The sequence below is a fragment of the Anopheles stephensi genome, chromosome 3, assembly GCF_013141755.1.
Source record: "Anopheles stephensi strain Indian chromosome 3, UCI_ANSTEP_V1.0, whole genome shotgun sequence".
Lineage (NCBI taxonomy): Eukaryota > Metazoa > Arthropoda > Insecta > Diptera > Culicidae > Anopheles > Anopheles stephensi.
Genome location: NC_050203.1, coordinates 78,662,074 through 78,689,533, shown reverse-complemented (window position 1 = coordinate 78,689,533; position 27,460 = coordinate 78,662,074). Strand labels below are relative to the sequence as shown.

The 27,460-nt window shown below is 45.9% G+C and overlaps 1 protein-coding gene across 1 annotated transcript in view; it reads left to right on the top strand.

The window, feature by feature from the left end:
- The window catches only part of LOC118514666 (serine-rich adhesin for platelets-like), a 64,120-nt gene that overhangs the window by 17,886 nt on the left and 18,774 nt on the right, over positions 1–27,460 (top strand). The window contains exon 3 of the mRNA XM_036061707.1: positions 16,872–16,995. The gene's annotated coding sequence lies outside the window, so the exon portion shown is untranslated. The remainder of the gene's footprint in view (positions 1–16,871; positions 16,996–27,460) is intronic.

Here is a 27,460-nt window from a genome sequence, read left to right as displayed (position 1 = left end):
GGATTTTCTTTTTCAATTTTCAATCTATTCCCTTGTCGGCACCCGCGTTTGAAGCTTACTGCGGCTAAAGTGAGGAATTAATCCTATCACTGTGCCAAGGGTACAGCGAAGGTGCAGGAATTTACTGCTGTCCACATGGTATGCGCGACTGTTCCCTTGCTTTGGATGTGGTTTTTTTTTTTGTTGTTGTATATTAATCCACGAAAAAACGCATTCTTCTCTCAATTGATTGTGGCGTTATGCAGGAAGCGAAACGAGAGAATGGAAGGGAAAGAAATCCCCCAAAAACGAAGCAACTTATACTTTCTAATGGCTACCGAAGGAATGGTATGTTTTGGGTGGTCATCAATTATTTTGGAATTAAAAGATCATTAAAGCGGCGTCACATTGCACGCCAACACAGCTGCTGGACCCTTTTCATGTTGCCTGTATTATTTTTTTTTCGTAAAATTTTGTTTTGATCAGTTACACAAAATTTGATTACACGTCTTGGGGTTTAATAATTGATTTAATAAAACTTTAATTTTACAAAAAAGTCAATTAAACTCCTTTTTTGCATTATTTTAAACGTATTTACATCATAATAATCGTTGAACTATTTTTGAAAAAAAAAAGTTATAGTTGGCTAACATCAAAGCATAGTTAAGATTCAACTCAATGTAGCGTCCGGTCCGGTGGTCGAAGCGATAACGGCGCCAGTGTTCAAACGGCATGACCGGGGTTCAAATTCCATCCGAACCACCACCTCCACGTACGCAGGGCTGTCTATATCCAGTTACTGATAAAGGCAAGTCACAGAAAGCCAAAAATGGCAGGCCTCGACCTCTCCAGGTTGCAATGCCAAAGATGAAACAATGTGGCATGTGTGTCAATTAATGTATAATGTTCTGTTCAAATGCGGTTTACGTGGCGTTCTGCTCTCATGAGTTTCCTTTGTCTTAAACGGAAAATGTAATATTAAACATACTTTTTTATTATAACAATTCCGCTTAGCATATAAAGATGTAACAGATAGCATAACAGTTTGTTTTTCCTCTTTAATCTTACGCAATGAGTCCATTCGCTCGTAAATCATTCATCCACTTCTTCCATAGCAGGTTGAGCTGTTGAGGGTTCCTTCCTTTAAGGAGCTTCTCCTCAAACAATCACTTCACCTCAACTACAATCTACATATTACCTTAAGGTGCATCTTGAAATGGAACCTCAATACCCCGAGCACGAGCGGATTAATATTTTTTACTCCCTTTTTGTCCGGCTCTTCTTGCACTCCAACCCTGTGTAATGAGTTGCTGCGCGTGTATAATGAGCCGAGAGGCCCAGTTTTTCCATTTCCAGATTACATTTACATTATTGTTCGCATGAAAAGATTATTAGTACCGCTCATCAAAATCCGCCAGTAATACGAGGCGACCCTTTCGACACCTTTTCATCATCATCATCATCGTCCGGAGCCGATTGGAAAATCGCTCTCGCGGAATTGTGGCGACGAGTTTTGCATTTCCCCCCCCCCCTCCTGTTCGTTCTTGCCTTACCGCGGCACCCCCCCCCCCCCCCCCCCCCCCAGTGGGTGAACTAATGATGCAATGAAACACATGATTGACCGTAATAATGATTGCTGCTTCCACGGTGAAGGTGCCACAACTAGCCACTCCGGAGTTAGCGTGCGCTAACATGTATGCACGTATTGCAACTAAACGCAACCGAAGCCACAGAAAGCCAGGAGAAGAAGTCTTTGCGGGGGAGAAAATCATCTTTTGCAGCGATACGCTACGGATTACGGACTATTTTTGCTTCCGTATGTCTATCGACTGCACGGTTCGCACACATGGCTGCGGGAAGAACACCAGCAGCAGTGCGCACACAAGAAGCACACAAAATTGAATCCTATCGATCGAATGATCGAATGAAGAGGTACCCCATGAAAGATGGAAATCGGGAACCATCCGGCCAACCGATCCCGATGGTTTCCATTGGCAAGACTGACTTGAGGTGTTAGACTTGGTGCGGGAGTGTTTTCATAAGCGGCAGTGGCCTGGAACATGCGGTTTTTCCACACCGTTGGGTGGTTAGGATTGATTTTTTTTTGGGCTTTGCACACCCGCTCATCGCGTACCAAACATCTAACGGCAGTAGTTGGAGCAGCAGCAGCAGCAGCAGCTTCAATCTGATCCATTCGAACCGTTTGCCACCGTTGCGGTAGTTGGTCGAGAGCTATCGAGTTTCTACGGTTAATTGATTGCGGCGATGAGATTTTAATTAATATTTACTTTCCTCTTCATTAGTGTAGATTTGAGAGTTCTGATAGCATTGTTCTTCAAGTGTACGAAGAGGTATTATTAACAAAAAACATTGACTATAGGCGAAAAATTAGTGTTTTACACTGCCTACTAGATATCATCAGTATGGTACAAGTCAAATCAAACATTTTTCGTGAGCTGTCATCGTGGTGTAGTATAGTAGCGCCTCATCCTGGTAACACGGCCCTACTGCTTTCAAATCCCAATAAGACCCCGGGACTTTTATAAGGTGAATTCCTTTTTGTAGCTATTGTATGAGGTTTTGTTGAATATTTGGGATTATGTTCCAATGTTCAAGGGATACTTATATCAGAAAAGACAACAGTGAGGCAATTTGAAAAGAATTCTTCTTTGACCTCATAAACCTTCAAGTCATATAAACATATGCCCATCCACACACGTGTGAGCGAGCTCTATCTCGTGCTAACTTTTTTGTTACAATTTACAACCACTCGACAGTACCGTTAATCAACGCGGTTGTGAGCTCCCCCCCCCCCCCCGTGTGTAAACAGATTATAAGGTGTATGAGCAAATAGACAAACACACCAAGAAGAGCATCCCAGATAGCACACATTCTTCCGCACTGGAAAACTGGAGTGCATTTCCACCGCGGACGCGTAGGCGCATTCTGGCGCAACAGACAAATCGCCGTTCTTTAGCACCACACTCCTACCCACAAATCACTGATAAGCGAACGGAAACGAAGCTTTCCAAAACCCGAACCCCGAAGAACAAACTAAGTTCTAGGGCGTGCAAACACCTTCCCGGTGCGCCGGAATGCGTGTGTTTTGCTCCGGGATTTTTACTCCACCAACGCCGAAGGTTTTGTTGTTTGCGAGTCGTGGATGCATCATTCTATCTCCGGAGTTGTTACAATTAATTTGAGCCCTCCACACACACACACACACTCCACTGGCATACGTGCGTACCAATGCTCCATAATCATTTTCCTGGACGTCCACACACACACACAGTTTCGTAGTCGTTTGCCCGCTACTTTCAAGCCTCCTCACACCTATCGGCACGGGGAGCGGCATTATCGCAGTGTTACTGTAATAATGAGCCAGCGCTGAACGGTAATGATTCAACATCGGTTGTAATGGCCAAGTGAAGCGAAAAGAGCAGTCGGACTGCCCGGTTGTACCAGAAAGCTCCGGTCCGGCTATTCCACCGGACAACGATTCTTTCTTGAACGGAGCGCTACAGTGGACGCGTCATATCACACACACGCATACACCCGGTGCGCAGTGTGGCACTCCTGCGGGAAAACGATCAGTAAATTATCATATTAACAAGAGCCCCCGGTACATTGCACAGCCCATCGGCCTTTTTGCTGTGGAGTGCTAATGGAACGGAACGGAGTTCCTGGACATGGCATTGGGTGCAAGATTCTAGGCCATATGCTCCTATATCTTGCGAGCCTGTGGAATGCTTCTCGACCCGCTCGGTGCAGATTTCAAACGCCCTCTTGTGGTGAAAACATATTTATTTGTTGCCATGTGGAGCATGTATTGTGGCCCTGTTGTTCCATATAGGCTAATAATAACGAAAAAAGATAAACCTCCAGGAAAAGGCCACAAAACAAATGAGATCCCGTGCACCAGAGGGTGCTATTTTAATAAGAACTCGCCGCCTTCAATACCGCCCGCTGCTGTGCATTGGGAGCTTCGGGTGCGAGTGCTTCGTCCACAGAGCACCCCGAGACAACCGAAAGGACCCTTAAATTGTGGGCTATTTATTGTTCGCCCTTTACCCAACCCCAACACTTGGAGGGTGATTCGTGTGGGAGCAATTGATAGTGTTCGTTCGATCATTTGTTAGCACGATAGCGTCGTAATTGCGGCGTGCGCCAGCAGGAAGACGTGCAACAATGCACCCTTGTGCTGATCTTCATTCTATCGCGAGGCGTCTTACACGCACCAGAAGAACCTAGAATGTTTTATCGATGCCATATTTTTGGTCGGTATCTTGTGAGAAGTGTATCTATTCTTCTTGTTAATTATAGATTACACCTAATACCGATTTTAAGTCCGGGCTCGATGAATATCCGGGATCTCAGCGTACGGGAGCTCTCTCTCTCTAGAAGCACCCCGACCTTCGATACGATTAATCATCGCCCTGCACTTTGGCACGAATGCACATGTGCATTGTTGTGCAGTGAGGTGAGATCCCGTTCCAGGCCGGACATGAGCTCCCGGGACTCGTTCGAACCGTACCTGACGGACACGGTCAGTCACAGTGTCTGTAATCGTGCAGGCAAAATTTATATTCCAACCCGTATGATGGCGAGATGAAAGCCTGATGTTCGTTCGTTTAATGCAACCTGCCACCGCGACCACCGATGTACATCAACCTTTACGTCAGCCCGCGCCACAGATAACCACCATCTTTGCCATCCAACCGAACCGATTCCATCGTACGCTGTTCGAACCGTTGTTAATTGAACATTATTGATTTGCATCGCTCGCCTCGTACGTAGAGCGAATGCTAGAGCCTTTTCGCACAGCCGTAACTAATGGCCACCCGTGCCTCCGGAATCTTGGAAAGCGGTCGGGTGAAGCGTCATCATCATCATCACCGGCGGCAGTTGACTGGCCCTGGCCGTGGATAGATTATTTTACCCTCTTCACTCCAGATTTCTCACACTCGGGCAGCACGGTAGTCGACGCGCTATTTTTAGACCCACCACCAGAGAACTTCTAGTCCTTTTCCCTGCTTTCCTGGGGGATGCTGCTTACCATATTTCGTCTTACCGGAATGGTTTGATGCATACCGAATTCGATCTCTTCCAGCTGGATGCTTGCGAGGTGCCCATTACGCTGCGATTAGTTTAGCAGCGTCATCGTGGATTTACGAATGTCTTGGAGAGTGTCTTCCAATAGAAAAGGCAAGAATTCTTTACCACCTTAAGCGAGAAGAACCGCCATTCGTGTTTCTGGTCTTGGTGAAGCAGCAAGCTTTGTTCCCATCTGCTCACTATCGCCAATTAGGCACAGAGGCGCACTCTACACCTTTGGCCTTCCTTCATTTAGCGCTGGCGATTTTCCTGAACACGGAATGAGCGTGTTGCTGGTGTTGGCACGGGTTTTAAGGTGTCACCCGTGTGACCGTAAGCAGCAAACCTTAACCTCACCTCTAAATGATATTTGCAACGCCCGCTACAATCACAATGCGCCGGCGCACGGTGGGAGCTAGCTGTCATTTATGTGTGACTAAACGGATTAATGTTTTTTGTCAGTCCTTCGTGCCTTCATTTCCGCGAGATCACTTTTGGGGACCCGGAACCGAAAACACGGGTGCGACGTTTTATGTCGCGCATTATGTCTGGTGGTCGCAGAGAAAAAAAACAGTTCCGGCAGTCTACCTTCGATAGAGATCTAAGCTCGTTTGGCCTAGTTGCGATTTTATTTCGTAAGGGGAGGTTTGTTATCGTACGGCATGTCACACCCCGGGATGCTTCCTCGTCATTGTTTCGTCCAGCACTTTAGGACGTACTGTTAAGTTATGACCTGCTTTGAAGCTGTAAAAGCCGTTTTTACTTCTTCTTCTTCGCCGGTGGGTTAATTAGATTCCAATGTTCCAGTTTGTCCCGGTTGGGATGGGCGGTTCGGGTGGAGATGTGTAGGAAGGCAATCCCGCTTACCGGAGTGATCGATCGGGAGCTTCCAGGGTTTTGCTATCCTCCAGACGACAAGCTATGATAAAGCAGGTGACATTTTCCTCATTCTTCAGCTTGAAGCCGTCCGCGCATCATGCTGCACACAACCTGTATCAACCGTTCCGCAGCTCATTTGCATACCAGAAGCGACGGAAGAGTTTGCCCCATGGAAGCCCGGTTCGATCGAACAAGTAGGAAAGATGTCTTTTATCGAAATAGAGTTTCAAGAGATATTGAACGGCAAGTTGATGGTTTGTTTTTCTCTGAAGTGACAAGAGCCTTTCAGATCGATCGTTACAGTTATTGATGGGGAAAGGGATTTTACAATTTCTTCGGATCTCGGCGGACATCAAGTCGTGGGCTTAAGCTGAGGGCTTATTAGGCATTGATTTCTGATGACGTTTGCCCACGAAGTTCACTCTCAGCTGGTGCTGGTAACGGTTCATTTAAATGTAAATACTTCATTAACGCAATCAGGAGGGTCCCATTTTTCGGGCAGGATCACCATCAGCATTCAATAAGCCCGTGGAATAAGCTCCTTAGGGTAAGAAAATGGGCCACAATCGATAGTCCAGAGTTGTTGGGGAAGTTTTAATCCCACGAACAGTCGGAATCGTTTTGCTGTCCACAATTTTCCAAACAACCACCATTTACATAACAATTTAATGGGGAAGATTAGGGTCCCAGCTAAATGGAAACGGAATCAAACCGATACCTAAACGGATGTAGCGCAGTAAACTGTTCTATTAGAATAATCATCTTCAAAATAACAAACTTCCTGTTGAAAACGAGTGATTGGAGCCTCCAATTTTAGAAATAATTGATTACGGCATCGCTTGATTTGATTGCCATCTGTTTCGTGAGGCCGAACGCTTGAATCGCCACAACGATTTCCCCTCCCATATGAAGATGATAGATGCATTGACAAAGGTCCAGCAATCTATAATTTCACCCTCCCCGACAGGTGAGTTCCCGGCCGGGTATATTAAACGCGCAGTAATTGCACACCGATCGATCAGTTATGGATGCAACGGTTGACCGTGGTCTGGGATTTTGATCGATCGAACCCACCCCAATCGATCGTTATCGCTATCGATATCTGCCCAGGGGGAGTGGGCGTGAAGGTTTATTTTAAGCTAAATCAATGTCACCTGATAGAAGTGGTGAGGTCTCACGCAGACACCACTCTATCGACAGTTGGCCAACCCGCCCGATGCATTTAGCTTATTGATGAGCTTTTTCGTGAGCAATCGTGCGGTAATGAAACGGAAAACAAACACACACACACACACTCACAAAAACAGCAACTCATGCATTTGGTCCAGCTGAAGGATGGCTAGTGTCGGAACGAATTGCGGATCAATCACTCGGTACAGCTATGGCAGAAGAAGAACAACAATCGCTCAGAAGCTCGCAAATGGTCGTAATAGCCCTAGAGAGAGAGCAACCAGAAACAGTTACCCCAATCGGTCTGGCGTGGTCGTGTGATAGCGGTTCCGCAAAATTGTTCTCGTGGTTTTTGGTCTTCCAGCTACGGGAGTGTTCCTCCTGCAATGCAAGATGGGATGTACCTTCAATAACCGCACGCCAGTTGTGATAAAACCGGAGCAGCACTTTAGCTTTACGATTAATCGGTTCAGCACCGCACACAACAGACTGGCGAGAAAGAACAGAAGAGCAAGCGTAACTGTGGAGCACACTGTGGGCTAAAGTGTCTCGTTTTGCACCGACCACCAGGAAGACCCATCTGGCACAATAGCTGCGCTGTGCAACACCCTCAACAGTAGATCGTTTTTTTTTTCGACGAAAATTTAATACCCGTTAATTTGTTAATATTGGGCTATTTTTCTTTTCTTCACCTGATTCACGATCAACAGATAGACCTCTCCCGAAATGAGAAAAGCCCCGATAACCATCTGCGGTTGATTTCGGCCTCAGGTTGGGTTACAGTTATCTTGCCACACAGGCACAACAATGATCGATCGGGACGGATCGATCGCGGTGTGGAATGCTTTGATAGGTTGGATACCTACACAGAGTGAGAGGCCTCAAAGACCTTCTCTGAGCGGGGGGTTCTCTAATTGATTGCAGTCTATTGTGGTAAGATCTGATAGTAAGAGGAGTCTGCCTCCCATCAATAGCGCGGAACAGATGCGATTGATTGTTAGGGGTTGTGTGAAGTGTTTCACGAAAATTAGGTTATGTCACGACTTGGGCTTGTCCTCTCACTCTGCAACAGGCTTCCTCGTAGCAGTTGAAGGTTAGTCGCACAACTTCTGGTGTTTGTGTTCTGTGTGGGATGCATTTAATCGTTTCGATTTTATCTGCCTGATGGGGGGGTAGAGCTGTTTAGAAATGCAAATCCTTTCTCACACCTGAAGCAGCACTCAAAATGGTCACGTGCGTCTTAAGTGATGATATATGATTCACCGGTAATGAAACGGCCAAGGTGCGAACCGACCGATGCGTGGTTTAGATTGTGGCGCCACACTCACCAGCCAGACCTAGTGTAGGTGAGAGATGAAAATCTACACCCGCTGGCAATAGGATTATTCCACCGGCAGTGCTATTGCTTACGACTTCATTTGCCGTACTTAAGAAGCTTCCAGTTTTGGAGTTACTCCACATCAAAACCTGCGATCGGGAGATTGCTGTTTGATCACCTTGACCGTAGGAATTACTTTGATGGAGGATTTACCTTTTTACATCTAGACAACTTCGTTTGGGGTTGTCAAAATAGCTTTGAAGACGCTCGTCTTCATGGAGATCAATCAAACATTGGTAACGAACTTCAGTCCGGAAAGGTCGTTTTTCGCTAACAAGGTGCTAACGAGATGCTGCCAGCTTCTGAAGAACTCCATCCGGACGCTAGACCTCAACTCATTTTCCCGAAACGCATTCTGCATGCAAACGCTTCCGTGCGGTCGATGTGCGGCCTTCACGATGATCCACTTCAATGGCACACGCTTGATCGCATTTTTGGATGCTTCTTTACTCCACTTTCGAATCCGCAGCCCATGGTCAAGGTGCTACTTGGCTTCGTTTTTTTCTCCCTCCCAGTGCCCGATTCCAATCAAAGTCGAAGAGTAAATAAAACCATTGGCCATTGAACTGGTGGGCAGCTAGGCGCTTTACAACCATATCCGTTCGATATGGGTGCATTTTTTTTTCTCGTTGGTGGTGTGCCACACCACGAAAACTCAGTCAAGTTCAGCGACGAGCACGCATCATCGCACTCGTGGGGTGAGTTGAAGCCACAGCATAAAACCCACACGCCGTAAGCCTTGACCAACTCGAAAGAATTGAAGGCGAGTTTGGGGCTAGTTTTTGTTTGCTTAAGAAGGGCTTTCGGTGTGGCCCGGTACGGAACCATATCGCCGGCCAACACCACCTGATCATGCCATCATCATGGACACGGAGCGTTCGTACACCCGTGTGTGTGTCGAACGAATTAGGTTAGATTTAATGCTTGGTGTGAGTTTATTTCCGGTTCGTTTCCAACTTGCGCTTCGGATTTAAGGGGAGCAATCTGTTTGTTTGCTGTGCACATGGGGAAATGATTTTCCCGATCCCGAGCGAAAGTCGAACGAATGCTGTCTAATTTACTGACGCGATCGTGCATTTGTACTAATAATCCTGGTCACGGCACCAGACGATCGCTGGAAGTCAATCCAAAGAGACTGTGGTTCTTCATAATTATTTGAGCTAGTGGTGGCTGGCAAGGTCTCAACGGCTTCTTTCAGCCTTTCTAGTCATTTTATTTTGACACCTCACACACTCTCAAGAGAGAGAGAAACCTTGTCTTTCACACCAATCCTAGCACCCGTGCGGCTAATTTCTCATACAACCCGTTCAATGTTAGCTCACCGGCAGGTAAGTGGTGACCGTAGTAGTTTCGGTAGTTTTCACTGTCTATTCTTTCAGCTTCCGCTCTTTCACCTGAAGCACTACTGGTTGGGCGCATCTTGCCTTTGTATATCATCGCCGCATATCCGCCTTTTTGCTGCTCGGACATCACATCCGCCACATGGATAGTCTGGCTAATGGAGCGCCCAAAGTGGTCTGTCATTGAGTTTTACCAAACTACTTGGTAAAGTGATGCCCACTTGCTCGCGGCACCCCGGGGAGAGCCTCCGAAAACCAATTAATCTTTACCGTGATTGAAGTGGAGACGGAACTGGCGTGCGTTTCTGCGGAGACAAAACCCTTGAGAGGTGCGGTGCGCAATGCTGGCTTACGGATGACCCTCATTACGGGATGATGCATGCAAAAGGGGGAAAAAGACTAGCTACACTCTAGCGAGCGGATGTGTTAATTGGACAGCCATAACCATTTGCCGGGGCTAGTGAAACAGTCCCCGGCGGGGAGTCCTTGATTGAAGTTTTCACTAGCCTTCGTGAAGGTACACTTCAGCTACTCTAACTGCGTGTCTTTTAATGTCTCATAGCATTTACGTTCAATTTTTGGAACATTACTCCATACACACACACGCACAGTTATAGCGGTAAAGACAATCATGTTCTAGTGAGATCCCGCAACGGTAAACCAAAAACTGAGCTGAACCTAGCTCTCCTATCTTGGCTACTGTCAACTGCCCTACAGCAGTACACCTGACCATTCCGAGAGATGGCTTCAGGGCTGCTAGCAGCCAACCATCATCACCAGCACTTGAATGTCGCATCGGACCAGATAGCCCGCCTAGATTGTGTAATCGACTTCCCGACTCTCGACAAAAACAACGAGCTCCACTCAATTTCGGCAATTAAGGAAGTGGACATAACTGTCACGCTTTTGGAGACAGTTCTCGTCTTGTGCCCCATCCACGCATGTGACACAAAACTGTAAAAAGGTTGGCAGGAAACCTCGGTGGGTATTATGAAGCTTAAAATAACAATTATTCGCCATTACACTGGAGGCCTTTCCGGAGAGAGAGAGAAATGGATCGTCCGAACGTCAACGCGAGAAGCCTCACTTTTATTGCTAACGGTTGCTTTGGGTTTGTTTGGGGAGTTTTTTGTAACCCGCTCTGGCTACATAACCTGTCCATCATAGTTAGGGCGTCGTCGTTTTTTTTTTTTCGGAGGTATTTATTTGATTAAGGTGGTGGTCATCTCTATTTCGCTGGCTTGATTTCTATCCCTAGCAGATGCCTTAATGGGACGGGTGATGATTATTTCCGTCCGTAGCCTTCCCGTTACGTTTCGGCGACTCGGTGATAATGATGAAAATGTGGTGTAGTAGCGCTAAGTGGCATTTTTGTCCCTGCTAGACGACTGGTTGCAAAACACAAACGAGTCATGTATCATCCGTACATTCGACGTAATTTTCAAGTAATGCAGCAAAAAATATGTCAAACATGCCTCTACTTTCGCCACCGAAGTCACTGGACCTTTCATTTCGGCCACCAGCACAACTATACTCACCACAATTACCGTGTGATCGCGCGTACGCAATCAAATAAAGCCTCCTTTAATGACTCTATCGATCGAGAGTTGCAGCTTGATGCGTTTTCCCATCATTTTTTGCAAGATGGCACGATGGAAAGTGTGCTAAAATTTGTCAATATCTTGTACCGACGCATGGTACATCAATGACTTCACTCCGACTCGATTAGTGTCGCGATGTGTAAAGCCCGGATCCCTGATGCATCGAGACGTTCAACCGCTATCGAGACTATCGAAAGTGACAGGCTGAAGGTTCGCTAGCTAGACGATGCCCACCATTTCCCGGTTGTTTTGGTTTTACAATCTTGCAGTTGGGCACATTGGTGCTCAAGCTATCAAATGGCAAACAACGCCGACAACAACTTCCCGCCGATGGCTAGCTCTACAATGTTTCATCGAAAGATGCCCTGCGTGACGGCAAACAACATGTCGCTCCTCCTTTCTAGGTTAATTCCATCGGCAACCAAGATCAAGTTTCACCGGCGTTTTTTTTTATCGACTTTTTATCGACGAGATCGGTCGTGGCGAAGGCGCCATACCGGTCGGAACGTGCCCCTTGTGGAAAGTCTTTGTTCTTGGATGGTGGGGACACGGATTTCGGAAGCAGAAAAAGAAGTGGACAACTCCTTACTGGAGCACCATGGTGACCTACTGCTTCTGGTGGGCGCTGGGTTTTGTGTGGCGCGATGTCTCCTTCGAGCTCCAATTTAGTGAGTTGCATAAGGGTTTAGACAGCGTAGGATGGTAGGGTGTTCTGTCTGCAATGTGAAAGAGGCTTATGCCAGGGGGGTGAAACAAAGGGCTCAATCTAACAAGTTGCTCGATGACGTGATGTCTATGCAAGGTGTGAGATATTGGAAGTGATGATGTCAGTGGGTAGACTAAGTGAAACGAACTTCTGGGGGGAAATTCTGCGAGTTGTTCCACTGCTGAAAACATTCAATTTAGAATGTCTCAAGAAACTTCATGAAGTCAAATTCTTCTCCCAAGAGTAGGATATTGTCTCTAATGTCCTAACGTATGACGTCGTCTTCTAATATTCCTCGTCTTCATGCACGAGTCCACAAGCCAATATTGATTCATTCAATAAACATTAGCAAACCGTATTGACCCTCCATTTTGTCTCAATTTGCATTCAAAAGTGAGCTCCGGCCTCCGGGAACTGAGCATACTAATGCGCGCTTTACGATCCTTCCTTCGGCCCGGTCATTACGACCTTCCCATTAAATATGTATCTCGCAAAAGATGCATTTCATTGCGGCAATTCACAAGAACTGCACATTGTTGCAATAACACAAATCATCGCCCGGTCGATTCCGCGTGCACCCCGGCACGTTCATTACTTCTGGTGGTGTTTCTCACACTCCCCGCTGGCTCTCTTCCCGCCATTCCCCCACCTCACACAGTGTTTAATCACACCTTTCACCCAAACCGATCATTATCGTCTTGTTGTGCGTAAAGTTTTCACTTTCCGGAATCCACCAACCATCCCGTCAGTGTGTTCCCTTCGATTGCACCTTTTTGCACCAGAATTGAGTGGACGGGTGTGTGTGTGTGTGATCGGCGAAAACTCAAAGTCACCCGTATGGACCCGTCTTTCCATAACCCATAAATTACTGACGGGGTACATAATTTCATCAAAACTGCACCATAAAAGCGGTGGACACGCGGGATATTTATTCATCATTCTTTGTAGCCGCATTCGGCAGGCTGGCGTGTGGAAGGAAGGAACGAGGAGGTGCTGACATTCCAACGCGTCCACCAAAAGAAGCAGCGACAGAAGGGTGGGGGTCCAGGGTTCGTTGTTTTTGCGGACGCTGAAGTCATCGGCACGGCGCTAAGCTCATCATTCGCCGGGTTTAGCGAGAGCGATCGATGTCTCATTAGACCGCTCGGAGGAGCGCGGCGTGTCGTCGGGCATGACAGCATGCATGCCGAAAACCTGAAAGTTGATGTAGAAGCCAACCATCATCATCATCATCATCATCTTTGCTTCATCTTTATTCAGCCCGGAGAACCGTAATGAATATCTCAACCTGTCTTTCGCGCGCCACGACGGCAGGGTGCGCAAACATTGTGTCTTGGGGATCCCTTCCAGCTAAAGCGGTATCAACCTAATGCCGACGGACGACTGTATTGATGAACACATTAGAAATGATGTTATGAAGTTATTCAAAGGGTCGTCCTGCATGGACTTGTCGTGAATAGTGACCGGGCGGGCCTAGGCGTACAACCAGCTACCGGCTGGTGTTTGTTTGTCCAGGGTTAAGTTGTTGTCGCTCCAACCGCTCCATGCCGTGTTTACCTTCCATTACACTGGATTGTTGTGAAAATATTTTGCAAAGCGCTCAAGTGCAGCAAAAAAAGAGCGACGAGAGTGTCTCTCTCTCTCTCTATCCCGCTTTTCCAACAAGCTCGACTTCCGATTGAAGAAAGCTAATCATTCAAGGAAGCGCTCAAGACCACTTTCGCTTTACCGGTCCCGTCCCGGGCTTAGCCTGGACCTTTAGGGAAGGGTTTACACATATTTACATAATATTTCCAGCAGCATTATGATTGATCGAATACGATCGATAAAACCGGAAGCAATACCGGCATCACTTTTGCTGACGCCCATTTTCGCTCGGCTGGCGGGCCTTACGCATGTCAAGCTGACGGGGGCTGTGGCCCCGTTTTAGCAATCAAACAAACTTCCCCAACCACTCCCATTTGTTGCCTACCTGGTTTTGTCATGAAGAGAAATTATGATTTTGTTTGACACACAACGGCGTAAGAGATCGCTTAAGTGTGTTTGTGAAGCATATTTGAAAGAAAATATTGGTATCGTTTATTCACTAAAGACCGAAACTTGTAAGTGTTGCAGTTATTTTAATATTTTTACTCGTAGGATGATCCGGTGGCCTAGGCAATAATGGGGCCAGTCTGCACACGGCAGGATCGGAGATAAAATACCATTCATGCTGACTATCTAGCTACGGGTAAAATCAAGCCGTAGGAAACCTGAAAAGGCAGGCCCCAGGAACTTTCGAGGTTTTCTGTACAGTGTCAAAGACCTTTATTCTCTTGAGTTCATTTATGATATAGCTATAAAAATTTATGAAAACTCTAAATCAAAGATCTAAGTTCGTTTTAAATTACTAGAACATCGCTCTTGACGCTTCTGGAACCAAGCAATAATCTTATCTCTTAAAACTTGATCAAACCCTGCGCCCACTGTGCCCGAACGGAACCATCTTCAAAGTCAGCCGACTTCGGTTTTTTGAAGACCACCGGCGATGCCTTTAAAAATGGACGCTTCATGACCGACTTCCTGGTACCTATTCGCGACCACTATTATTATTCTGAAGCCACCTGTTTATGCACTCCAGCCCAGCGCTTTCGAGTGTTCTAACCGGTCCGGTGCCTATGCCGTATTTGCACAAAATAGCAAACGAAACGAAAGGTAGAAAAGGGATTCACCACATCCCCATGCCTAATGCTACCCATTTTAATCATGGTTGGAGTGCAGACCGTAGTGGAAGTTTATTTGCTAATGTTTGTCGATGCCGTGCGGCATTTGTTGCAAAGTGGCAGCAAACCCTAAATGCTAAATCGTGTGCTCGGTGTGGAATCTTCAGCTGGGTGGAGGCACTTGAAAAAACAACAATAGAGAAGCCGATCTACAGAGGCTGATGTTGCTGTTTTGGTGTGGAGCAAAAATCTCACCATTAACATTTAATTCTCAGCGCACTTCTCACTCAAGCCACACCCGGGTTCGGGGTCGGTTCGATTTCCGGCCCAACGGCGCTCGGTGGCCAATATTTATGGCTTATGTACGAATGCATTTGTTGGTGGAGAGAAATTTCAAACCCCTCCCCCCCCTTACATTACAGATCGAAGCATCTTCTGCTATTGTTTTGCCAACACGGAAGTACTCTCGATGCGGTTGCCTCGCGGTACGAGGGTTCGTCACTTTGCCGATCGTACAAGTCTTTCGTGCGCGCTAAGCTCTCCCTCGACTTTACTTTGCCCAATGGTTTAGCGTCATCACTTTCGTTGAAGAAGGCAACACAACCCGAAGTGGAACGATCGTAGCTAATGAAGAGGTGATTCCTATCCCATTTTTGCCCACCGCTTTGCATTTGGCACCGGAGGCCGAGTGAGAAACGGTGAGCCCGATGGCGTCACACAGCTGTTTGGTGTGCCAAATTGAGTATCGGATTTTTAGGTCGGGAGTTGTGCTGATTGATGCCGGTCGGGATGACGGGACAGTAGAAAGTGAGACTCGTGTTCGTGTCGTGTTCTCTTCTTCGCACAACCGCTGGGAACCACCGATTCGAGGTGTTGCGATAGCCCACAAATTCCTTCACCTATCTATTTACCCAAATCTACATTTACCTCCCGGTCGGTTAATCAGCCCACCATAATAAAGCGTAGTTTTAAACTTTTACATAATGCCAGAACCGATCACATCGATCGTGTGATTTTATTGTCCTGTAACGCGGTCAGTAGTCGTTTAGCTGGCTTTACCTTCTCCCCCGAAAGAGCCATCATTTGCGCGAGTAAATGTTGCCTTTTATGACCCACCGACCGATAGGAAAATAAAGTTTCGCATCGAATCACCGATAACTTACAGCCACACAGTTACTGCTTCTTCTTCTTCTTCAAATTCCTTCACTAATCTACTCCACGGCATGCAGACCACCCGTCCCGAGGCTTCGGTCGTTCGGTCAGTGGAACTTACCCAGCTGTGTGTGTGTGTCCTCCCGCTAGCTACCACCATTCGCTTCTCGCGTTCCCATCGTTAATCATTCGATCCGAACGGCAACGAGATAGTTTTCGAACTATCGAAGAACGCGGCCTCCGACCTGCTTAAGCGGCGTCGCGAACGTTACGCAACGTGTTCCAAACTGGCCAAACGAAAGCGAAACCGGAGTGAGCTCTCGATTTGATTACGGAGACTTCTCAGGGGCCTCGGACTTGACCACGTTAGGAAATGTGGTTCGGGCATATTCGCCGCTCGGTCCGCGATCGGCCCCGAACTGGTTCTGGCTTCCCCTTTTACAGTGTTGGCTAGCGCTGCTGCTACTACTGCCACCACCCAAGTGCGCCGGGCAGGGCAGCCAACGTAACGTTAGTTCCTCTAGTGCGCGAGTTACTTCCCCACGTACAGCTCGCGCTCTAACCCTAATGAAAACGAATTCGTCTCCTCGGTCCCCGCGTTGGTGACACGCAAAGCGACAAGCCGTTCGACAACCCATGTACGTAAGTGCAGCGAGCTCGCGCGCATGTAAGCAAACAGGCCCATGATTGCGCATAATAGGCATCGGGGTTGTTTATCTTCACGTTTTTTTGTTTTGGCTATGTGTCTTTCGCTTCGCTCGTGGTGCGTTGCATCAGGTTCATCTTCGTGCAACAGGGGGCCCATCAAGCTGTCAACCGACAAATTGTGTACTAATTTAGTACGGTTTTTCTTTCTATCTCTCGCTTTAGGATTGGACGCATTGCATCACCGGACGAAACGACACGCCAAAGGCGACCGCAGGTAGTTGAAGGTAAACGCAGCGACGCATGTATGGCAGTTGCAGCCATCGGTTTGGATCCGGATAGTATGAATGTAAGTAGATACATTTTTTTACGGTGAAAACTTTATTTTTTAGGTCTTGTCCACTGGCCATTTTAATTTCACATTCTTTGCAGGATTAAATCAAAATTGATTTGTGGCTTGAACAGACGAGTTTTGTGGTATTAATTTGCTCTAAAGGTAGCCGAAGGAACACTTCTAATCTCGCAAATACATCATACGCGGATCTAAACCTGTGAAGTGTTCTACGGCCATTAGACCATGAGAATAGCACCAGGCACCATTGACCGTCCCGAAAGCCACCCACCATTACAACCGAAAAAGGGTCTCTTAGAGCACAGCCCCAGGCCGACAGGATAATTGAAATGTTTAGTAACACAGATAGCGGTAATGGAACTCTTTCACAAACCCCCGTGACGCCTACGCCCGGTGTTTTAATGCCGGTAACGTAATGTCGTACCCTTTGGGCGATAAAAGCCAAGAAGGGTCCGGGTCAGCAGGTAGTTACGATCCTGCTCCTTCCAACGGTGTCTATGCGTACCTCGACAGTGATCGCTGGTGGTCGAAGTTCGTCTGAACTGCATCTCGGTGAGATAATCGAAGACCGACCGTCGCCTAGCTCGAGCCAACTAGTCGGGACAATAAATTGTCCATTAGGAAGTCACTTATCGACCTGCTGTGGATTATCGAGACGGTTGGCCCGTTTGGTTTGCGACGTGTTAGAATTCCTCGCAGTGGATATTGTACCCTGCTAAGCTTGACTTCGAGATTGATCTCTTACTGTCAGCAATTGTTTTTTCTATCCTTTTAAATATCACCACCCGACTATCTCCTCAGCATACCTTCTGTGGCACGTTTTCTTACCGAAAAACACCAAGACGATTAATATTCATGCGAACAAACATGAACCTCTTGTTTACACTGCCTACAACCGCACAAGCCAGCCGCCCAATGTTTAACATACATTCCTCGATCATGCTTACCGCGCCGTCCTCCTCGAACCCCTCTTTTTTCCGCACAACGCACCGCACGTGTATCTATTTAGCCTATCCCGTTTCGACGATGAAACCGAAACAAAAAATAGCCGTCGTCCATAAATACCATTGGGATCAGTTGCACGGCCCGGGTGTCTTGCATTAGACGGGCTACGTTCTTAGCTCACTTTACCCTGGCTGGCTGGTGGTAAATGGCCCAGCGCATGAGCAAGCTCGTGGAATTTAATCGCATTTTTTCCAATGACAATATCTCAACCTCACTGTCGGGTATGTATTTGCGCTCCTCTTGGGTTGGTTGTTCGGGGGGTGTTTTGGCCGCATCTAGCGTCTTTGTGCCGATGGTTCTGATCTCGTCAGGTGTTCTGGCCGAACCACCAACATCACCACCGGACCAGCAGACCTGGGCTGCCTTATGAAGGTGAGCGTATTTTAAAGCGCTTAAGGAATGGATTCGATCGATGCAGTGTAATGGTATGTGCCTCTTACTGCAAGGCACACGTGCGTCTCTGTGGAGGAAAGAAAAATCAATCAATCTTACCAGTCACGCCGTTTGTTCTTGTGTACCGTTAGGGGTTTTTGTGGTGATTTTAAACGCTTTTTAATAGGTGCTAAAACATTCTGAAAGAGGTAGAAAATGATTGAATATGAATTGATTAGGAATTGATGGAGAAAGAGTATAAAATTTGGGGTTGTCTGTGTAACGCCTCAAAGTATGCAATTTTTATTATGTTTCAAATAAAAAATTTACAGTGTTTTTAAATAATTCTCATTTATAATTATTAGTTAATTTAAAAATTCTCATTTTATAAAAAGGCTACCTTTGAACACTGCAAATCTTCTTAGAATCATTTATTTGCAGAGTTTATTACATATCTGTTCGTACATTTATGATGATTTCACTAAAATGTAAGGGTTTGTAACGCCTAAAACCATGTTTTTTTTTTGTTGCACAGAAAAAGATTATTTTGTTCGAGTTCAATTTAAATTAAATTACTGTTCAATGAGCTTTTAATCTAAAAATTAACTTCTAATTTAATTTAAATTTAAATTTAAGTCAGTTCTATCTTATTATTAGATGGTTAAAGCCTTGAAGCAAATTGTTATTATTAGAAATAATTTAGAAGGCTCCAAATTGTGCAGAAAGTTATTATATTATTAAATTGTGCAGAAATTATTGGAATAATTAATTCTATGCCTTCAAGTTTACAAAATTATTTTGATTTTACATGGCTCGTGTATGGAATTATAGCTACTATTGTTTGATTTGTTGTTCAAGATCATTTATTTAATTTTTCTGGCGTAATTAAGATACTGCTGAGGTCTACCAAATCTCTGATAAACTTCACGTGATAAAAAAAATCTATTGCATACCTTCAGGCGTTTCATGTTCAGCTGTTTCCCACGTAAAACCACAAAACCACTCATAGCAGAAGAAAACCCTCGTTTACCATTTTTTTACCGTTAAACTCACTGCCATAAAACTGTCTTCACTTACTTAGCACCCTAGAAAAAAAATCACCTAAGCATTCTTTAACGACCCAAGAATTTCTTTACCACGATAAAAATTGATCGTAACGATATGAAGCTGCGTTTCTGCTTGATTAATAAAATGATTAAATAATGCCTTCCCCATTAACAAAACGCAACCACACCGTCATAATCGTACAACTTTATCGCTTGTAAAGCATTATGGTTTTGCATAATTTATCCTGACCGTCAAATCCGACACTATTCGGCGACGGTGAAACAAACCGTACGCGTGCATCACGTGCTCGGTCGCCTAGCAACCATTTTGAAATTAAAATTTTTCACGAACCTCATGAATGATTCAATCCCCCTTCTTCGTGGTGATGTGCGGCGCGTTTTTTCCCTGTTGTTTGGCGTGAGATTAATTTCTTATCGCGCCCTTAACACCCATTCGTAGTGGTGTGATAAGCGCTCTCCACTGATGCCATTTCTTTTCTTCCGTTTACTACTTTACTTAGCACTGAGGGACACTCCAATTAGCCCTCTGACAAAGACAGCAAGCATTTATTTTTATTTAAAAAAATAAAATTACCCGTGTTACTTGTCGTGAAACAAATCTGCTCACCCATAAAACACACACGAAACGATGTCACATTTTGGGTTCGTTGGGGCGTTTTTTTTTTGTTGTTGTTGTTGCTTCTTCCATCCGTTATGTGGCGCTGCCCAACTGACCAAGTTTCCCACCGTTTATGTGCTTGGTCGAGTGTAACGCCGGCGGCCGGCAAAGTAACTAAAGCAACAACAAAAAAAGTAACCACGAACAAACGTGGTAAGGCCATGCTGTATGGTGGTGATGACTTACACACAAAAAAAAACCCCATGGTGCGATGTGCGCATAAATCGTTTACGGCAGTGACGCGGTCCACACTATTGCGGTCAGGTTCACAGACGCACCGTGCGTGTGTACTTGCGGTGCAATATTGCTAGCAAAAATAAATGCGCACTGGCGCGTACTCGAAAAGGTCAATCGCTGAACCTGTGGTGGCTGGCTGGTTAAGGTGACCTGAGCTGAGGACAATATTTTGCAACCACTGTGATGATGGGTATGAGAGGTTTGGTGAGATAAACATCAAAAGTTTCATGTTTTTCGTTGGTCGGTAAGATTGATTTGTTGTACTACTGCTTGCTGGTGGTGCAATCCGGACTTGAGAAACATTGGCTCAATTTGGTGGGAATTTTATTTACAAAAAAAAGAACGAAAAATTACACACACAGCTCGTGTAATCGTTTTACCTTAGCTAGCAAAGAGAAGCAAAATTAAAACAAAACCGGATGCTTATTAATGCTTGCTCGCGAACATGATCCGCAAGGGAACGGATTCGGAAGAGGATCACCATCGCGCAGCAACAGCAACAGATGACAACCGAAGATGAAAAAGGAAGTAGTAAGACCAACAAAAAACCTTTATAAAAGTGAAATCAAAACAGATCCATCGTGAGTAGCTCGCCAACCAAAAAAAAAAAAGAGCAAGTGGAGCAATTTTCTGTTGGCTCAAAACAAAAAAAACAGCATAATTCTGCATCCTTTTTGGGAAATTTTCCCATGCTTTTGGTTGGCATCGGCTTCTCCATTTTTTACTGCTGTTCTACGTCACGTAAGGATGCTTTACAAGACTTTGGCCTGACTTTGGGCTGGCCACACAAGCTTCCACGCGAAGAAGGTAGCCGCTACCACATATCGCACCATCTGGAACCGGATGGTACGGTAGTCCTCCTTTGTGCACGAGATGGTTTACTTTTTTTTTGCTTTTCTGGTGGCTATTTTTACGACCCGTATCCGAACGGTTGGACTCACGCGAATGAAGGAAGCGATTGTGGATAATTAATAAAAGAAGAGGCAAACACTCCCCTTCTATTTAGCGAACGTTGTATATTGCTTGCTTGATTTGAAGCTGCCGGCTGCTTGGTGGTTGCACATTTCACGTTGGGCGGTGCTTCTGTGCCAGTTTTCTCTCAATTTCGCATCAAAACACCGATCGCAAACGGATCCATTCCCTTAAAATGCTCATAATGCACCCATTTTAGAAAAGTGCTTCGTTCCGCAGAAAACCAAAAATGAGAGTGAAACGACGCGAGCGGAGCACTAATGGGGCGCAACGTTTAGCGTACGGCAAGAGAAAAACCCCGAGGGGAAGTATTGGATTAAACGGCCAGACCGGACAGAATTGGATCATGCTCCTGTTTCTTGGGTAATAAGATCTTGCCGCATAAGGTGCAGCAGTAGGTAGAATAGCATCCAAAGGGGAGTCAGTTTTTAATGCGTCGTGCAGATGATCTGACATTGCGACGGGAAGTATTCAAACACTTGCTGTTAGATGAGCTACAGGACGAGGTGTTGCGTTTCTACTTGGAAAATATTTGTATTTTTTTGCATAAAACGACACGCTAGAGTGTTTTATTTTAAATTTTGTTTGTAAAACAAAGGGGTTGTATTTTAACAGTTATCTACAAATTGTTGTAGCCTGTTCATATTAACATTAGACAGTATTGTAGCGAGATTGGACATCTGATGGGTTTGATGAACATCTTTTAATTGAAACTAATAGGTATAAACGCGGAATGTGAGAATGAGCTGTAAACGCCTTGGAGAAAATCGGTGGTATCTGTCTCTCTCTCTTCTGTGCCTAACGACCTCTTAGGTCATGCCTGCCATTTCTGGCGTGCTAGACTTTTTAATACCAAGTAGTTGGATAGGCAGTCCACTCTAAGGATCCGGATGGGAATTGAACTCTGGTGCTGCCGTGTGAAGACCGGCGCCGCTTTCTCGATTTCTACCAGACCACTGTGTGTTACAATCAACGAATCCTTTTTTCGCAACCTTAAAAATTTGACTTGATCTCTGCTATTTTGAAGATCGATGCGTTCGATATTGATTTTGGCAGATGCTTCCCTTTAAACAGAATAATTAATCAACTGGTTATTCAACTGAAACTTCGATTTTCTCTACAATAACATTCAACACTGTTACTAGTTCTATTGTCTTCTTGCCTTGACTGAGTCGGTAAGGGTGTGCACTTGCCTAAAAGCTAACCCCTCAAAAAATAGGCCTTACTCCAACCCTTCCAAACCCCCAACTTAGTATCCAACCACCTATATAACCTTCCGGCACTGCGTAATGACAAAGCTAATATTGCCTTTTCCTATTCATCTCGTCTCATCACGCATTCTGCACGGTTCTCGCCCTATGTGGCAAAAAACCCTTCCCTTTTTCGGATCTCTTTGGAGCGATGCCGGAAAACGAGGATCATCCACCACCCCACCCCTCTGCAATTCTGCATCTCAGCTTGCGGTCCTCCGCCTCTTTGGCACTAGAAACCACAACAACTAGAATGAAGCATTCCGAAACCTTCCGCCCCCCGTGGGGACAAGTAATTGGATAGCAATTTGCTTCCACTATTTTCTAGCTTCAAGTTCCAAGCCCCAGGGATCGAAAGAATTCTACCCTACTTAAAGCCTTCCGCACCGAACCGTGTTTTTCTTCCATTGCTGTTGTGTGATTACTTTACTAATCTTCCAACTCATCTTCCAACGCCCGGGCGAGCAGATCGAGAAGGTGCATCCGCTGTGCCCTTCCATTTTCCTGTTGCCTTGAATTTTCCCTGCCTCCAAAATCTCCGATGTTTGATGCGGCTCCGAATGTTTGATGCTTACGGCGATCATGAGGGTGACGAGCATGGTCCCGAAATTAGTCGGGGAAAGAATTCTTCGCACCCGAAGAATGCTCTTGCTTTCGAGCTCGAAGTATGTAAACTGTATTACAGTGGCCAACAGCGCGAGCAGTTATGATTGATGCAGTTGATGCCGTCAGGTGAGACTACTGGTGCTTGAATTCCACGCTGCCCAGACGCAATAATTACCCACGATACAAAAATCACGAGGAGATAAATTGTTCTCCAGTGGACTACCGGGAGTCCACCCCGGACTGCAAGGGTGTTGGTTAGTGGAGGGAAAGGTCAGCAACAATTATGGTTTGGGGTTTGTGATGCGTACACGTCTAAGGCGTTGGATATGTGGGACGAAGAAGCCCCCGGAATGTTTCTCCCAAAGCCGGCAGGGAGATGGCTCGGATGTCTTTATGGCGATGGTATTTCGTCAGCTTCCAGCTAGCGTTACTAAATCGCTTAACGCTGCCAGTAATGCCCACAGGTGCCGTGTTGCACGGCCTTAATCATTCGTTGGTGTAGTCAATCGTTTGAAGTGTTTGCTACGAGTGGACATCACAAACCATTGCTAGATAATCCTACACTTTATTAGCCGTTTGACCACCGTTGCTATTACTTTGTTGTGAAGGCAAGCTTTAGAGGTGGGTTGATAGGGCCTGTAGGGTTCATGAGCTTTGATCGTTAAATTGTACATTTTATTACAAAATAGGAGAGGTTTAACGGTCTGTTTAAATAGTGCTACTAGCACCGTACACTACCACCACCATACGTCAATGTCAACTGTCAAATTCAATCCCAAGGTTTATACATCAAGCTGCCAGCACTGTTTAATATCATTTACATAACTTATGTAAAACACTCTTCTTAGCGTGTAATTGCTATTGTCCATCTTTCTCATTATGAATCCCCACAGAGCAGACAGAAACAAACACACACACAGCAGAAAGCAACAATTGAAAAGAGGAAAAAAGATCACGCTTAATTGTTTTTTAATGCACTGCGCAACGCATGAAGGGCCAACTCATCGCTCATCTGAAAAAGTGATCATAATACATCCATTAGAAGGTTTACAATTTCACGCAAGATTATCACGAGAGATCTCCCGTAGCGTTTGCTTTCATCATCTTTTCGAAGCTCTTCTCGCTTCGGAGCAGTGTGATTCAATTTATGGGTGTTAATTACAATGCTATTTTTCGTCGTCACATTGGATGGGTTTGGGGTTCGGAACTTCCCGACCGAAACACATTGAGTGTGATCGTTCGATCGCGAGGTACGATTAGGGGACGCTTTACAAAATCTGTTTCCTCAAGTAGACATTCACTGAGGTTTGGCTGCTTCGCATCAGAATCATTACCGGCTGTCGGGACATTCAAACTTCTAATAAATTCTCACAAGTAAAAACAGAAGCAGCCACGATTTCACGCAAGCACGACCGGTTTGATGATTGCACCCGAAGCGTCTGCCGCTCGGTAAGCGGAGGACCAATCTTCAAATTATCGAACGTGGCGCGCCATTATAATTCCGCGTGATTTTCTACCTCCAAAAACAGGCGAGCCCTTGAAGAACTGGAGATGATGTGATCTTTAGCTTGATTTCGCTGTAGAAACAGCGCGGTAGTCAGTCAACAGCCTGATGTGTCCCGGCCTGCGGGTGAGAAGAAGAATTCAAAAAATTCACATCGCTGATAGGCACCAATTTTGCTGGAGAACAATTATTGGCGCCCGCATCGCATCACGAATTTGGCTTCTCCTGCTTCACTGCTACAAACGCTTTCCTCGCAGTCAGTTTCGAACATTGTCTTCTGTAGGTTAAATTTAATTTTTCCCATCAACGCAACCAAAGCTTCTCCATATTGGAGCGCCATTAAGAAATTATCAGCTTTTTTTTCGCCCGCCAAACCTGAAAACCCTGATCAAAACTGCTCAATAAGCAAAGGTCTGCTAATCTGGTTCTGTTCCTGTACGCTAATAGCTTCATAATTGAAATATCCATTTGAATGTAGGACCCCGAAAGTTTGGAAAGAACTAAACGCTTAAGTAGCCAAGTCCAATTCCCATACCACCGACAACCTGCTGCAAAACACACGAGAACACATCTGCGGCAATTTTGTGGCAATTTATGGTTCTTAATCGGGACACCACCACCGTTCTGTTCGAATGCTTATTCGCCAATTATCACTCCCGAATGGCGTACTCTCGAACCCTGGCTGCGCCGGGCGTCTGATTAGCCGACCGGCCGCACATCTGCGTTAGCGGAGATAAGCGGCGGCAATTAGACTTCGAAATTATTGCACAAACCGGACTACTCGGCGCTACTGGTTTCTTTTTCCCTTGGAAGTCTGCCTCAGACTACCCGCGTACGTACTTTCTCGCGCATCGAGGAAGTCAATTAACTGCGGCGACATTTTAACCTCGTCGTTAGCGATTACTGCTACGGAGCAGACCCCAGACTCTTATCAGCACTGGTTTAAAGATCTCCCAATAACCTTAATGGAGGTTGTCGCCATTTTTTGGATCGTAAAATTGCGTTGTTCATTACCCGCGGCCAAAATAATGGGTGCCGATGCCATCCACAAAAAAAACCCGCCGAGGCTACTGATGGAAATCTATGTCCACGAATCGATTCGGGTTTCCAATATGTCTCCCTCCTGTGGAGTTCCGCCGGCGAGCTTTTCGACTAGCTCGAGCCCAGAAATCCTTGACCAGATGTTCCAAGTACTATTTTTCTCGCTCGTATTTAGTTAACTCCCTGTGGAGACCTCGACGGGGCAGCATGGTTTTCGTAGGCAGCTACCATTTGCCATCTGGTGCGGGACAAGGCGATTTCCAAAATCTGCAACTTCATAACCAGCAAGGCTAGGCTCCTACGAGCCTACGAGGTTCACTGAACTTCTGGCACCACTGTTGCACAACTTTGTTGTATGTAGCGTGCGCCCGGCCGATAACTTCTAGCTCCATCCACCTCCATTTCGAACCTCGGTCTGCATCCTTTGTTGGTCAATTTCTATTTTGTTCGAGCTGCGGCAATGCGGCTCAATCGTGCATAATACCTGCCAATCTGAATGATTAGGCCGGTGGGACAACCTCCTACGACGGCTGCACAGTTAGTTGCAGCTCTAGTTTAAGGCTCTCCAATGAAGCTGTCTAGACCGTTTGTCAGGGGTGTCAAACTTTTCGGACAAACTTTTCTGCCAACGTCCCTGCATCACGCCGGCATCCAGCTGCAGGGCTGATTGTAAACAATATCACTTTCCACCCGGGAGTGAATGGTGAAAGGCGTCTAGGGCTTGCATCTATCGTCCCACCGACCAGGTCGCTAGCCGATAGGGCCCAACTAATGCCCTCCAGCAGGGACCTTCCAAACGTATCCCACGTGTCGTGTCAAGTTTACTTTTTTTTTCACTCTCTCTCTCTCTCTCTCTCTCTCTCTCCGTCTCTCACTTTCCTATCAGTTCATGCACCTTTGGGGAGTTGAGGCGGAGGAAAAACGTGTCAAAATGCACCTCCAACGTACATTGTCCTTTCCGGCAATATTTCTATCCCCTTCATTATGCAATGTGTCAGTAAACGGTTGCGGTACCTTTATCTAGTCCCGAGCGGGAACGTGTGTCAATCATTCGTCGGTTTGGAAAACATCCCACCGCATGTACAATTTTACCAAACAAATCCATTACTAACGGAGGCGAGTGTGTTCGCTTGTTTTTTTTTTGGACAACATTACATTCTTCACTATCGTTGGAGATAGTTTTGTTGGCCGGGCGGCAAATCGTTTCACTTTTAACACAACTGTCCGATGGAATGTGCCGAAAATTACACAAACCACGTGGTCGCAGCGAGGTAGTGGTAGTAGCTGGAAACGTGCGTACAACAAGAGCTGTTGACAGTGAGCGTTGATCTGCGGTAGCGCTAGATAAACCCCGCTCGCACGGGGTTAGAGGCTATGGAGAAAGCTATCTGCGCCTCGGCAAACCGAAAAATGCCACACGGAAAACAAACGCGCTGTTTTATCACCCCGGTTTGGTTTGGTTCGGTTTGGGGGGGGGGAAATGAAAGCTTTCGAACGGCATTGCACGGGAGTAACATTTTTCTTGGCTGATTTATCACTCAGTGCCGCCACCGTCCAGTCCAAAACAGTTTTCTTCGGACCAGTCGGGAAGGGCATCACGTCGGGCGGAAATGATTTAGCACGAGGCTAATTAATTGATTGCTTAATAAGGAAAAGTAATTGCCTTTCGCTTGCAGTTGAGCTGGCAAGATTGTGTGGTTTTATTAGAGATAGTGATTTAGTTGTGGAATGATGAAATTGTTTTCCCTGC